Source organism: Gorilla gorilla, chromosome 2, assembly GCF_029281585.2.
Source record: "Gorilla gorilla gorilla isolate KB3781 chromosome 2, NHGRI_mGorGor1-v2.1_pri, whole genome shotgun sequence".
Taxonomy (NCBI): Eukaryota; Metazoa; Chordata; class Mammalia; order Primates; family Hominidae; genus Gorilla; species Gorilla gorilla.
Genome location: NC_086017.1, coordinates 173,245,322 through 173,259,444, shown reverse-complemented (window position 1 = coordinate 173,259,444; position 14,123 = coordinate 173,245,322). Strand labels below are relative to the sequence as shown.

General features: G+C 39.0%; 1 long non-coding RNA gene across 1 annotated transcript; it reads left to right on the top strand.

The window, feature by feature from the left end:
* The first annotated feature begins 8,159 nt into the window (after positions 1-8,159).
* On the top strand, positions 8,160-13,909 carry LOC134758017 (uncharacterized). The gene is made up of 3 exons (XR_010132706.1): positions 8,160-8,222; positions 12,606-12,716; positions 13,828-13,909. It is a non-coding gene; the product is annotated as an uncharacterized lncRNA (long non-coding RNA).
* Positions 13,910-14,123: the final 214 nt, after the last annotated feature.

Below are 14,123 nucleotides of genomic sequence, written 5' to 3'. Positions count from 1 at the left end.
GCATATCTTTTTTCAACAACTGTTGAAAAAATACAAGGATTTTCTTGTTGTTCTTTTCTCAATGCTTGATTGTGAATATTTATGCTAGTAAATTATCACAGGAGAGGTAAGACAGAATAATAAAATTTTTCTCAGCTTACCAAAAACCTAGGGTCACAGTTGTGAGAAAATATAAGCTGAGATATTGGCATATTCTTTGTCTTTTGTTTTTTAGTTCATTTTGCATGTGACTCTATACTGAGGAGACTTTGTTTTCTCTTTGGCCGGAGTATTTGACCTCACACAATGCAGATTTTCCACAGCTACAATTTGAACTTAGTGCAGATTTTTTTCCTTTGAGTAATTTAAGCTCTAGAATAATATTCACTTTCCATCCCATGATCATTCATACATTATTTTTATTTAAATCACTTTCTTTATTATTGTCTAAAGCATAAGATCAGATAGGATAAGGTGGTTAGTGTAAATAAAATGATGTTTACAAAACTGGTTACATTATCATTGATGCAAGCAAACTCAAAAGATATGCATTAAGATTCTATTACATGCCAGGTATTGTCTTGGATAAGTGGTTCTGAAGCTTTAGCATGCATCAGAATCACCTGGAAAGTTTGTTAATAGATGAATCACTGTGCCCCACTCCCACAGTTTCTGAGTCAATAGGTCTGAGGTGGGCTTAAGAATTTGCTTAAAATACAATGCAATGGTTGCTACTGGAGATCTCTTCTCTGCTCCATGTTCAGGGATGTCCTTTTGATAGGCTGAAATCAGCCATGGTGGGAGCATTTAAACTACAGAAATCTACAAATGCTACAAATCAGAGATTCCCCCCTTCCATTATCCTTCCCATAGGAGCTAGTTTTTAAACATTTACCAGCAGACCACTGGGACAGACATTGGCATTTTTAAAGCCCACATGTGATTCGCATGTTGAATTCATGTTAAGAATGATCTAGAGGGAAAGTTCTGGGAGGGAAGACAAATATATGATACTTAGTGTGGTAATATATAATATGATTTATAATGCAGGAACAGGAGTGTGGATGACTGATTCTCTTCTGTGGAAATTTGGAAATAACTAATGGAGGAAGTTCAGTCCGAGCTAGAACTTTAATGCAATACAGGACTTAAATTGCAAATGCAGCAAAGAGTATTTGTCAAGAAAGAAGGCATTCCTGCCAAGACCAGTGAAAAACAAGAGGACATGTTTGGGGAGCATATTAATTTTGGATTAATCATCAAATCCAATAAGCATTATTGAAATTACAATATTTGCTGATTATCTTCCCTACTGGACTATAGGCTCCATGAGGACAGAGACTTTGCCTGCCATGACATAGAAGCTTCTAATATAATATCTGGTACATAGTACATGCACAAAAATTATTGTGTATGAACGATGTGCCTCCAAAAAAGCTGAAAATGAAGTAAATGGGATACATTATTCACAGTGACTGGGTATAAAATACGGAATTAGTCCTTAATTTTCTCAACTGGGCAAGAAAATCTACAGTACTGTATAAAAAAATGGCAGTGATCTACAGGTATGTGAGAAGGAACAATAATTTGTGGAGAAAATACTAGAAGGACAACAATTTGTGGAGAAAGGATTCAAAGTTTAAGTTTAAAGACACTATAAAATCTGGCAATTTGTATTTTAAAAAGTTTGTGAATACTAATTAAATGATTCATTTCACTTTTTAAAAATTTTGAAATATTAATTGGCACCTAAACTGTATAAATATTAATTGGCACCTAAACTGTATAAATACAGTTATTAGAGATAGGCATCAGTAATACAGATTGAGAAAATTATGACTGTTATTTGAGCTATGATGATTAGGAAGTTAGTTCCCTTCTTTTAATTCACCAAGAAATATCTTAAATATATAACCTACTTACATCAAGCACAGTCAAAAATGGTTAATTAAAAAAAAGATTGGTTTTTGCTTGTTTAGAAATTTGTCTAATGCAATCGGGAAATTCTATTTTGAGTTTGTAGACATTAACTCATATAATATACAGAAAGGCTTCAAAATCCAAAGACAATATTCAAGTAAACTATAGCACATTACCCAGGAAGAATCCTTAAAACTATTTATTTAAGATTACATCTTTTCTAAAATAAAGATAGTGAGCTTTAGTCCAAAGAATCATCTACTGTCAGGGAGTCATACATGTATAGAGTTCCAGTGATTGTTTTAGAAAATAAATTAGAGAAAGATAGCTAGAAAATGCAAAATACTTAGAGACTAAGCAACAAACTGATAAATACACCGGTCAAAAAAGAAATCTCAAGAACAATTTAAATATACTTTGAACTAAATTAAAACATCAAAATTTGTGAGGTACTGTGAAAGCAGTGCTTAGAGGAAAATTCATAGCATTGAATGCATATATTAGAAAAGAAGAAATATCTAAAATTAATGATCTAAGCTTTCACCCTAGGAAACTGAGGGTGGGGGAGTGGAAGAGAGAGAGAGAGAAAGAAAGAAAGTAAGCAAAAAGAAAAAAATAATAAAAATAAAAATTACAGCAGAAAATAGTGAATTGAAAACCGTAAACTAATAGAGAAAATCAACACAACCAAAGGCTGGTTCTTTGAAAATGTCAATAAAAATAAATAAGCCTCTAGACAGGCTAACTGAGATAAAAAAGGAAAACACAAACTGTTACCAGATATAAAGGAAAGGGCATTATTATTTATTCTACAAACATTAAAGGGATAATAAAGGAATATTATGAACAACTCTATGCCCAGGGATGTGGCAACCTAGATGAATAGACTGATACCTTGAAAAATTAAATTTTGAAAAACTTACACAAAAAGACACAATCTGAATAGGCCTATATTTATTAAATGCATTGAACCAATATTTAAAAACCTTCCAAACCAGGAAACGTCATGCCAAGGTAGATTCACTTGTGAATTCTACCAAATATTTCAGGACAAATTTACACCAATACTTTACATCTAAGAGATATAAGCAAAGGGAATGTTTCCTGACTCATTTTATGAAGCCAGTATCACCCTAATAACCAAAGTCAGATAAAGATATCAAAAGAAAAAAAAACTAAAATCCTATATCTCTCATAAGTATAAATGCGAAAATCCTCAAAAATAACAGATTGAATCCAACAATCTATAAGAATAATTATACACTATGATTAAATAGGTTTTATTTCAAATATTCATGACAAGCTAAACATTCAAAAGTAAACTATGTAATTTTTCATATCTCTTTGCTAAATAACAAGAGTGAAAAAAAACACATGATCATATTAATAGCTGCAGAAAGAGCATTTGACAAAATCCTGCTCTCATTCATGATAAAAACTCTTTGAAAACCTGAAATAGAAAGGAATGTCCTTGATTTAATAAAGAATATCTATAAAACACTTAAAGTCAACATCATGTTAAATGATGAGAAACTAAAAGCTTTCCTGCTAAGATCAGAAACAACGTAAGGATGCCTTTTCTCATCATTGCTTTTCAATATCATACTAGAAGTCCTAGATAATAAAGTAAGACAAGAAAAGAAAAGGTATACAGACTGTGAAAAACAAAATAAAATTGTATCTCTTCACAGATGGCATGACCATTTATATATAGAAGATCTGGAAGAATCAACATTAAAAAAAAGTCCTGGAACTAATATTATAGCACTATTGCACAATACAAGGTTAGTATGCAAAAATCAATTGCTTTCCTATATACCAGATATAAACAAGTGGAATTTTAAATTTAAAAAACATTACCATTTATATTAGCAACCCCAAAATTAAATACTTACGTATACATTTAACAAAATATGTGCAAGATCTATATGAAGAAAATTGCAAACTTCTGATGAAAGAAATTTTAAGAAAACTAAATAAATGGAGAAATATTTTATGTACATGCATAGAAAGATTCAATGTTGTCAAGATGTCAGTTCTTACCAACTTGATCTATAAATGTAATGTAATCCCAATCAAAATCTCAGCATGTTACTTTGTGAATATTAATAAATTGAGTCTAAATTTTATAGGGAGAGGCAAAAGACTCAGAATGATAAGCTCAATATTGAAGAACAAAATTGTAGGACTGACACCACTCATCTTCAAGACTTACTGTAAAACTACAGTAGTTTGTGCAGTGTGGAATTGGTGAAAAAATGCAATATAATAGAATAGAGAGCCCAAAAATAGGCATTCATAAATACAATCAACTAATTTTAATTTTGACATTGTGTTGAGCAAATGCAACACAACGGGGAAAAGGCAGTCTCTTCAACAAATGGTGCTGGAAAAACTGGCCATCCCATGCCAAAAAATATATCTAGATACAGGCCTCACACCCTCTACAAAAATTAACTTGAAATGGAAGTAAATGTTAAATGAAAACCTATGAAATTCCTAGACAATAACCCACAGAAGAAAATCTAGATTATCTTGGGTATGGTGATAACTTTTTAGATGCAATGTTGAATGCATGATAAATGAACAAAATAATTGATAAGCTAAACTTCACTAAAATAAAAAACTTGTGTTCTGTAAAAGATGTCAACAGAATAAGAAGACAAGACATACGTTAGGAGAAAATGTTTGCAACACACATATCTGATAAAGAACTGTTATTCAAAATATACATAGAACTCAAACTCAACAAGAAAGTGAAAACCCCACTTTAAAATGGAAAAAAAAGCTGAACGGATGCCTTAACAGAGAAGATGTACAGATGGAAAATAAGAATGGAAAAATATCCTTAAAATCATAAATCATCAGAGAACAGCAAATTTAAAAAGAATGAGGTGGAGCACAGTAGCTCACCCCTGTAATCCCAGCACTTTGAGAGGCCAAGGTGGGCAGATCACCTGAGGTCAGGAGTTCGAGACCAGCCTGGCCAACATGGAGAAACCCTGTCTCTACTAAAAATAGAAAAATTAGCCGGGCATAGTGGTGCATGCCTGTAATCTCAGCTACTTGGGAGGCTGAGGCAGGAGAATCGCTTGAACCTGGGAGGTGGAGGTTGCAGTGAGCTGAGATTACACCATTGCACTCCAGCCTGGGCACCAAGAGAGAAACTCTGTCTCAAAACAAAACAAAACAAAACAAAACAAAAAAACAAGGAAAATCCAACACACTAACAACAACAAATGCTAGCAAGGATGTGAAGTAGCAGGAACTCTCATGCATTACTGATAGAAATGCAAAATGATGCAGTCACTTTAGAAGATAGTTTGTCAATTTATTTAAAAACTAAACATACAATTCAGCTAATGTTCTTCATATTTATCCCAATGAATTGAAAATTTAAAACCACACAAAAACTTACATACAGATGTTTGTAGATACTTTATTCATAATTGCCAAAACTTGAAACCACCAAGATGTCCTTTAGTAGATGAATGGATAAGTAAACTGGCACATCCAGAATATAGAATATTATTCAGCATTAAAAGGTATGAGCTACTAATCCATGAAAAGACATGAAGGAATCTTAAATGCATATTACTAAGTGAAAGAAGAACCATCTGAAAAGGCTACATGCTATGCTGTTTAGCCTTTTACTATATATATTTATTATATATAATGAATATATATTTATATATGTTATATAAATATTATATATTTAGATGTATAAATAAAATTAGATATTTATTTTACAGAAACTATGTAACTATACATTCTCTATTAACTATGTCACATCTGTTACATAGTTATATATGAGATATAGTAATATAGTCACTATATAATAAATATAGTTGAAGTAAAACAGTATGTATACAGTGTGTAATACAGTATGTATTACTATATTACATGTATATATACTAATATGTGTATTAATTTCATTAATTTCAATTCCTTTCATTTTATGGTAGAGACAAAGGAGACACATTTTATCAGTGGAGCCAAAACTCTGGTGCCGGTCACGGACTCAGGAAGGCAGCCTTCCATTAGTGTTTAATCATTGTGTAGCCTGCCTAATTATTCACCCACGTTCCATTGGTGTCTGATCTCCGTGGGACACTTGCTTTGGTCATTCACCCACATTCCCTTGGTAGCAAGCCAATTGTGGGGACACCTGCTTTGGCTGCTCACCCACATTGCAGCCGAGGGCTGCTCCCCACCCCTTCTCTCCGTGTCTCTACCCCTTTTTCACTTTCCTGGGGGGCAAGCACCTCCCACCCCTTTTCCACTTTCCTGGGGGGCAAGCACCCCCCACTCCTTCTCTCTGTGTCTCTGCCCCTTTTCCACTTTCCTGGGGGGCAAGCACCTCCCACCCCATTTCCACTTTCCTGGAGGGCAAGCACCTCCCACCCCATTTCCACTTTCCTGGGTGGCAAGAACCTCCCACCCCATTTCCACTTTCCTGGGGGGCAAGCACCTCCCACCCCATTTCCACTTTCCTGGGGAGCAAGCACCTCCCACCCCTTCTCCACTTTCCTGGGGGGCAAGCACCCCCACCCCTTCTCTCCATGTCTCCACCCCTTTTCTACTTTCCCAGGGGGCAAGCACCTCCCACCCCATTTCCACTTTCCTTGGGGGCAAACACCTCCCACCCCATTTCCACTTTACTGGGGGGCAAGCACCTCCCATCCCTTTTCCACTTACCTGGGGGGAAAACACCTCCCACCCCTTTTCCACTCTCCTGGGGGGAAAGCACCTGCCACCTCTTTTCCACTCTCCTGGGGGGCAAGCACCTCCCACCCCTTTTTTGCTCTTCTGGGGGGCAAGCATCTCCCACCCCGTTTGCACTTTCTGGGGGGGCAAGCACCTCCCCCCCGTTTCCACTTTCCTGGAGGGCAAGCACCTCCCACCTCTTCTCCACTTTCCTGAGGGGCAAGCTTCCCCCACCCCTTCTCTCCATGTCTCTACCCTTCTCTTTAAACTTGCCTCTTACACTACAGGCAAACTTCCACCCTCCATTCCTCCTTCTTCTGCCTTAGCCTGTGTTCTCAAGAACTTAAAACCTCTTCAACTCACACCTGACCTAAAACCTAAATGCCTTATTTTCTTCTGCAATGCCGCTTTACCCCAATACAAACTCGACAGTGGTGCCAAATAGCCATAAAATGGCACTTTTGATTTTTCCATCCTACAAGATCTAAATAATTCTTGTCATAAAATGGGCAAACAGTCTGACATGCCTGACGACCAGGCATTCTTTTACATATTGGTCCCTCCCTAGTCTCTGTTCCCAGTGCAACTCGTCCCAAATCTTGCTTCTTTCCCTCCCGCCTGTCCCTTCAGTCCCAACCCCAAGCATCTCTGAGTCCTTTGAATCTCCCTTTTCTACGGACCCATCTGACCTCTCCCCTCCTCCCTAGGCTGCTCCTCACCAGGCCGAGCTAGGTCCCAATTTTTCCTCAGCCTCTGCTGCCCAACCCTATAATCCTTTTATCACCTCCCCTCCTCACACCTGGTCCAGCTTACAGTTTTGTTTGGCAACTAGCCCTCCCCCACCTACCCAGCAATTTCCTCTTAAAAAGGTGGCTGGAGCTAAAGGCATAGTAAAGGTTAATGCTCCTTTTTCTTTATCCGACCTCTCCAAATCAGTTCGCGTTTAGGCTCTTTTTCATCAGATATAAAAACCCAGCCCAGTTCATGGCCCGTCTGGCAGCAACCCTGAGACGCTTTACAGCCCTAGACCCTGAAAGGCCAGAAGTCCGTCTTATTCACAATATGCATTTTATTTTATTATCCAATCTGCTCCTGACATTAAATAAAGCTCCAAAAATTAAATTCTGGCCCTCAAACCCCACAACAGGACTTAATTAACCTCACCTTCAAGGTGTACAATAATAGAGTAGAGGCAGCCAAGTAGCAATGTATTTCTGAGTTGCAAGTCCTTGCCTGCACTGTGAGACAAACCCCAACCACATCTCCAGCACACAAGAACTCCAGACGCCTGAACCACAGCTGCCAGGGATTCATCCAGAACCTCCTCTCCCAGGAGCTTGCTACAAGTGCTGGAAATCTGGCCACTGGGCCAAGGAATGCCCACAGCCTGGGATTCCTCCTAAGCCGTGTCCCATCTGTACAGGACCCCAGTGACAATTGGACTGTTCAACTCACCTGGCCACCACTTCCAGAGCCCCAGGAACTCTGGCCCAAGGCTCTCTGACTGACTCCTTCCCAGATCTTCTCGGCTCAGCAGCTGAAGACTGATGCTGCCTGATTGCCTCAGAAGCATCCTGGACCATCACAGATGCTTTAGGTAACTCTTACAGTAGAAGGTAAGTCTGTCCCCTTCTTAATCAATACAAAGGCTACTCACTCCACATTACCTTCTTTTCAAGGGCCTGTTTCCTTTGCCTCCATAACTGTTGTGGGTATTGAAGGCCAGGCTTCTAAACCCCTTAAAACTCCCCCACTCTGGTGCCAACTTGGACAACATTCTTTTATGCACTCTTTTTTAGTTATCCCCACCTGCCCAGCTCCCTTATTAGGTCGAGACATTTTAACTAAATTATCTGCTTCCCTGGCTATTCCTGTGCTACAGCCACACCTCATTGCTGCCTTTTCCCCCAGTTCAAAGCCTCCTTCACATCCTCCCCTTTTATCTCCCCACCTTAATCCACAAGTATAGGATACCTCTACTTCCTCCTTGGTGACAAATGATGCACCCCTTACCATCCCATTAAAACCTAATCACCCTTACCCCACTCAATGCCAATATCCCATCCCACAGCATGCTTTAAAAGGATTAAAGCCTGTTATCACTTGCCTGTTACAGTGTGGTCTTTTAAAGCCTATAAACTCTCCTTACAATTTCCCCATTTTACCTGTCCAAAAACCAGACAAGTCTTGCAGGTTAGTTGGGATCTGTGCCTTATCAACCAAATTATTTTGCCTATCCACCCCATGGTGCCAAACCCATATACTCTCCTACCCTAAATACTTCCCTCCACAACCCATTATTCTGTTCTGGATCTCAAACATGCTTTCTTTACTATTCCTTGCACCCTTCATCCCAGCCTCTCTTTGCTCTCACTTGGACTGACCCTGACACCCATCAGGCTCAGCAAATTATCTGGGCTGTACTGCCTCAAGGCTTCACGGACAGCCCCCATTACTTCAGTCAAGCCCAAATTTCTTCCTCATACATAACGTATCTCGACATAACTCTTCATGAAAACACACATGCTTTCCCTGCTGATTGTGTCTGGCTAGTCTCCCAAACCCCAACCCCTTCTACAAAACAACTCCTTTTCTTCCTGGGCGTGGTAGGATACTTTCACCTTTAGATACCTGGTTTTGCCATCCTGACAAAACCATTACATAAACTCACAAAACCAAACCTAGCTGACCCCATAGATCCTAAATCCTTTTGCTGCTCCTCTTTCTGTTCCTTAAAAACAGCCCTAGAAGCTGCTCCCACACTAGCTTTCCCTAACTCATCCCAACACTTTTCATTACACACAGCCAAAGTGCAGGGCTGTGCGGTCGGAGTTCTTACACAAGAGCCAGGACCACACCCTGTAGCCTTTCTGTCCAAACAACTTGACCTTACTGTTTTAGCCTAGCCCTGACATCTGCATGCGGTTACTGCTGCTGCCCTAATACTTTTAGAGGCCCTCAAAATCACAAACTATGCTCAATTCACTCTCTACGGTTCTCGTAACTTTCAAAATCCATTTTCTTCCTCACACCTGACACATATATTTTCTGCCCTCCAGCTCCTTCAGCTATACTCACTGTTTGTTGAGTTTCCCACAATTACCATTGTTCCTGGCCCGGAATTCAATCCACCCTCCCACATTATTCTGGACACCACACCTGACTCCTACGACTACCTCTCTGATCCACCTGACATTCACCCCATTTCCCCATATTTCCTTTCCTGTTCCTCACCCTGAACACACTTGGTTTATTGATGGCAGTTGCACCAGGCCTAATCACCACTCACCAGCAAAGGCAGGCTATGCTATAGTATCTTCCACATCTATCATTCAGGCTACCGCTCTGCCCCACTCCACTACCTCTCAGCAAGCTGAACTCATTGCCTTAACTTAAGCCCTCACTCTTGCAAAGGAATTACATGCCAATATTTATGCTGACTCTAAATATGCTTTCCATATTCTGCACGAGCATGTTGTTATATGGGCAAAAAGAGGTTTCCTCACTACACAAGGGTCCTCCATCATCAATCTCTCTTTAATAAAAACTCTTCTCAAGGCCGCTTTACTTACAAAGGAAGCTGGAGTCATTCACTGCAAGGGCCATCAAAAGGCATCAGATCCCATCACTCAGGGCAATGCTTATGCTGATAAGGTAGCTAAAAAAGCAGCTAGCTTTCCAACTTCTATCCTTCACGGCAGTTTTTCTCCTTCTCATCTGGTCACTCCCATCTACTCCCCCACTGAAACTTCCACCTATCAGTCCTTTCCCACACAAGGCAGATAGTTCTTGAACCAAGGATCTCCTTCCAGCCTCACAGGCCCATTCTATTCTGCCGTCATTTCCTAACCTCTTCCATGTAGGTTACAAGCCGCTAGCCCACCTCTTAGAACCTCTCATTTCCTTTCCATCGTGGAAATCTATCCTCAAGGAAATCATTTCTCAGTGTTCCTTCTGCTATTCTACTACTCCTCAGGGAGTGTTCAGGCCCCCTCCCTTCCCTACACACCAAGCTCGGGGATTTGCCCTGGCCCAGGACTGGTGAATTGACTTTACTCACGTGCCCCGAGTCAGGAAACTAAAATACCTCTTGGTCTGGGTAGACACTTTCACTGGATTGGTAGAGGCCTTTCCCACAGGGTCTGAGAACGCCACTGTGGTCATTTCTTCCCTTCTGTCAGACATAATTCCTCGGTTCGGCCTTCCCACCTCTATACAGTCTGATAACAGACCAGCCTTTACTAGTCAAATCACCCAAGCAGTTTCTCAGGCTCTTGATATTCAGTAGTGCCTGGTTTTACCTCAAACTGCCACCCTTAAGTCTCTCTCTAAGTGGATAGAAGATCTTCAGTGACAAGGTACCCTCCAATACTTTCACCCTGATGAAGTCCTATTCTTTACTTTTATACTCACTCTTATTCTTGTTCCTGTTCTTATGCCACCCTCTACCTCTCCCCAGCTATCTCCACCACACTGTCAATCTCAGTCACTCTTTCCTAGCTGTTTCTAATCCTTCTTTAACAAACAATTGCTGGCTTTGCATTTCTCTTTCCTCCAAAATCGCTGAGGCCCTGACTTACTCACTGCTAAAAAAAAAAAGGGGGGGGGACTCTGTATATTTTTAAATGAAGAGTGTTGTTTTTACCTAAATCAATCTGGCCTGGTATATGACAACATAAAAAAACTCAAGGATAGAGCCCAAAAACTCGCCAACCAAGCAAATAATTACACCGAATCCCCTTTGACACTCTGTAATTGGATGTCCTGGGTACTCCCAATTCATAGTCCTTTAATACCTGTTTTTCTCCTTCTCTTATCTGGACCTTGTGTCTTTCGTTTAGTTTCTCAATCCATACAAAACCACATCCAGGCCATCACCAATAATTCTATATGGCAAATGCTCCTTCTAACAACCCCACAATATCACCCTTTACCACAAAATCTTCCTTCACCTTAACCTCTCCCACTCTATGTTCCCACGCTGCCCCTAATCGCTCTCGAAGCAGCCCTGAGAAACATCGCCCATTATCTCTCCATACCACCCCCAAAAATTTTCCCTGCCCCAACACTTCAATACTATTTTATGTTATTTTTCTTATTAATATAAGAAGACAGGAATGTCAGCCTCTGAGACCAAGCTAAGCCATCATATCCCCTGTGACCTGCATGTATACATCCAGATGGCCTGAAGCAACTGAAGATCCACAAAATAAGTGAAAATAGCCTTAAATGATGACGTTCCACCATTGTGATTTGTTTCTGCCCCCGACAACTGATCAACGTACTTTATAATCTCCCCTACCCTTAAGAAGGTTCTTTGTAATTCTTCCCATCCTTGAAAATGTACTTTGTGAGATCCAGCCCCTACCCACAAAACTTGCTCCTAACTCCACCGCCTGTCCCAAAACCTATAAGAACTAATGATAATCCACCACCCTTTGCTGATTCCTTTTTCAGACTCAGCCCACCTGCACCCAGGTGAAATAAACAGCCTTGTTGCTCACACAAAGCCTGTTTGGTGGTCTCCTCACACGGGCTTGTGAGACAATGAGATTATGTGAAGTGTTCAAACCAATGACCTATAGGCATTCCTGAGAGAGAAGAAGAAAAAGTAAATTTGGAAAACATATTTGAGAAAAAAAATTCAAGAATATTTTTCTTCTCTTTCTAGAGAGGTAGACCTCTAGACACAAGAAACTCAGAAAACACCTAAGACATACTATATGGGGCAAATGTCACAAAGTCATATAGTCATCAGAAGAGTCAAGGTCAGTTGTAAACTTACAAAAATCCAAAATGCAGCTAGAGAGAAGAGTTAAATCACCTGTAAAGGGAGTCCCATCAGGCTAGATGTGAACTTCTCAACAGAAAATTTACAAGCCAGAAAATATTAGGGGCCTATTTTTAGCCTTCCTGAAAAAAAAAAAAGTGCTAACTGAGAATTTTGTATCTTCCCAAACTAAACTTCATAAATGAAAGAGAAATAAATTATTTTCCAGAGAAGCGAATGATAAGAGAATTCATCCCCACTAGATCAGCCCTATAAGAAATGTTCAAAGAAGTCTGAACACGGAAATGAAAGGATGATACTTGCTACCATAAAAGTACATGTAAGTACAAAGTTCATAGACCCTCTAAAGCAATTACACAATTGAGACTACAAAGCAAATAGCCAACAACACTATGACAGGAACAAAACCTCACATATCAATGTTAAGCTTGAATGTAAATGGTCTAAATGCTCCACTTAAAATATACAGATTGACAAACTGGATTTAAAAAGTAAGATGTAACCACCTGCTGCCTACAAAAGATCCACCTGACATATATAGGCTCAAAGAAAAGAGGAGGGAAAGATATACCACACAAAAGGAAAACAAAAAAGTGCAGGAGTTGCTATTCTTGTGTCAGGTAAAACAGACTTTAAACCAACAACAGTTAAAAAAAAAAAAGACACATAAAATACAAGAAAAAAAGCATTATATAATGATAAAGGGTACAATTCAATGAGAAGATTTAACTGTCTTAAATATGTACACACCCAACACTGGAGCACCCAAATTTACAAATACTACCAGACCTAAGAAAAGAGATTGATAGCCACATAATAATAGAGACGTCAACACCTAATTGACAGCACTAGATAGATCATCAAAGCAGAAAACTTACAAAGAAACTCGACTTAATCTAGACTCCTGACTAAATGAACCTAATAGACATCTACTAAACATCCACCCAACAACTGCAGAATATACTTTTTTCTTATCTGTGCATGTAATATTCTCTAAAATTGAACATATACATGGCCATAAAGCAAGTCTCAGTAAATTTAAAGTAGAATTAAAATCATATCAAGTCCTTTCTTGGACCACAGTGGAATAAAGTTAGAAATCAATACACAGAACTAACAAAACCACACAAGCCCATGAAAACTAAACAACTTGCTCTTAAATGACTTTTGAGTAAACAATAAAATTGGGAAAGAAATTTTAAAAATTCTTGAAATAAATGAAAATACAGACACAATATACCTCTGGGATTTATGAAAGGCAATGTTATGAAGAATGTTTATAGTATTAAATGTCTATATCGAAAAATAGATATGTGTAAAATTAACAACCTAAGGTCACACCTCAAGGAATTAGTGAAACAAGAATAAACCAAACCGAAAACTACCAGAAGAAAAACAATAACAAATAAAGTTTCTCTCTTGTTGCCCAGGCTGCAGTTCAGTGGCATGATCTTGGTTCACTGCAACTTCTGCCTCCCGAGTTCAAGCGATTCTCCTGCCATTTGACCCAGTCATCCCGCTACTGGGTATCATCTACCTACAGGTAAAGAAATTGTTTTATCAAAATGACACCTGCACTAGTTTATCAGGGCACTATTTATAATAGCCATGTATTGGAATCAAAGTATCCATCAACGATTGATTGGATAAATAAAACGTGGTATATATTCACCATTGAATACCATGCAGTCATAAAAAAATAATAAAATCATGTACTTTGCAGCAA